A 2,111-nucleotide genomic window follows, 5' to 3' on the forward strand; every position below is an offset into this window, starting at 1 on the left:
CAAAAATGTGTTTCATTTTCCACTGCATTCATTGTACAATATTTACATAATCTCTCATGTCCGGAGCACTTAAAAACCTTTTATTTCCACGCCCATAAACACATATGCAATTAAACAAAAACGTTCTGCATCATCTGCAGCCCAACATCAATACGTATACCGAACCACAGACAAATCCGTCCAGCCGATCGCGAGAAACAGCTGCTGACAGAAATGTTTCGAACCATAGTAAAACCTCCTCGCGGAAGGATATTTCGTTCCTCTGAGTTAAAAATCAGTTCAAGAAGAATGGCTTCCTTTGGGTACAGAAATACTAGGCAAACAAATATCAAAGTAGCATCTAAGTGGCTCCAGGCCGGGACCACATGGTCCAATATGCCGAACTTAGAATGACCCTCACAGAAAACCTGGGATCCTGACCAAATGATGACTATGAAAAATAAGTAGTGAAATAGTTGAGGTTTAAGATGTGTGTAAGATTATAAGTGGCAAAACTGGCATTAATAATGAAAATGGCTGGTAAATTACCCTGATTTGACCATGTGGTGAAATGACCTCCCGGCAGCACCCCCTGTACATGAGTGGGTGTTACTCAAGGGGAAACCCCCCAAAGACCATGTGTGTCTGGTGTCTGTATTAGGGAAGGGTCTTGTTTCTACTTAGGCATGTATTTTGACATGATTCATGGTGTTCCTGTCAAGAAAACTACTTAGTAACCACATCCCACAGCAAGGGAAGCAATGGTTGCCATGCAGTCCGCCATCTTGATCTCGTGAAAAATGACACGTGACAGCCCTTATCTCGCGTTAACCAGCGTGGCTCATTTCGATAATTTATTAAATATGCGGAAAACTAAGTTGAGGCCATCTTGGCCTCTGAAACTGGTGTGCTGCGTGTATACTTTACTTTGTGGGGTCGAGCTACCGGATGATAGTGTCGTTATTCTTATACAACGAAGTTGCTAAAAAAAAGGAAATGCTGTTTACCACAAAACCATTGTTTTATATCATAGTATGCATTTAAGGTTCTAGAATTTCGCTAATAGCTGCGGTAATTGGACCAATAAATCAATGACATAAATTATGTACATTAACCTTCCATATTTGCTTAAGTCGCAAGATGTCGCTTTTGATTGGTGAATTAATCACTGTGACGCACGTAAATATTCACTTGAAATGAGAAATTACCGCCCAACAAAACGGACCATTAGATTCCCAGTGCTGTATTACTCTTTTGTTCTTGTGGTCAACTTGTTTTCTTTGCTTGAATCGCGGAAAAGACCAAGGAAAATACAATGAAATCGGCAATCGCCGAGAGGCGCCGATCTGCCGCCGCCATCTTGGATTTTTTTTGGAAAGCTGCAATTTGGCCCAAACCGCTAGAGGGGCGAATTAAAATGTTTAATATATTCGGTCTGAAGTTTTAGTAGCTCTAGCAGTAGAGGAGAGTAGTAGTAGTAGTAGTAAGTAGTAAGCCTTTATTTAATCTCGAATGCTTGTTCGGATAGAACGGATAAAATAGAATAAAATTAAATGAAATAAAATAAAACAGAATAAAAAATAAAATGAAAATAAATAGAAAATAAATAAAAATAGAAAAATAAAAATAAAAATAGAAAATTAATTGTAGTGGTTACATATACTTAACGTTATATTGTATTTAGCAATGATCATTTAGCAAAAAGAATTCGGTACTGAAACTCCGGTATTCAGAATCAGGTACAGGTACAGGTCCGGACCTGGACCTGATCCTCTGGACCTGGAAGAGCCGAACTGGTACCCACCCCTATTGCTAGTGGTGTAATATGACAGTAATGTCGACACTGTTTGTTGAGTACTAGTACAGTATATTTATATTCCTAATCAAAAGTAACAGTGAAAGATTTGCCCATACATTGGTATTGAAATAAAGAGCACACTTTAGTACCGTTCACCTGTCAATTTGGTCATTTTCCGGGGGGTACGTTTATTCCGGAGGGTATGTATATTAGACTTTGAAGATTTGTCCGGGGGGTATGTTTATTCCGGGGGGTATGTTTATTAGGGACATGAGAGTAGTATGCATTAAATGTTATAAAGATTTGGTAATAACTGCTGCAATTGCACCAATAA

Source organism: Branchiostoma belcheri, unplaced genomic scaffold (assembly GCF_001625305.1).
Source record: "Branchiostoma belcheri isolate BF01 breed outbred unplaced genomic scaffold, Haploidv18h27 scaffold308, whole genome shotgun sequence".
NCBI classification, from domain to species: Eukaryota; Metazoa; Chordata; class Leptocardii; order Amphioxiformes; family Branchiostomatidae; genus Branchiostoma; species Branchiostoma belcheri.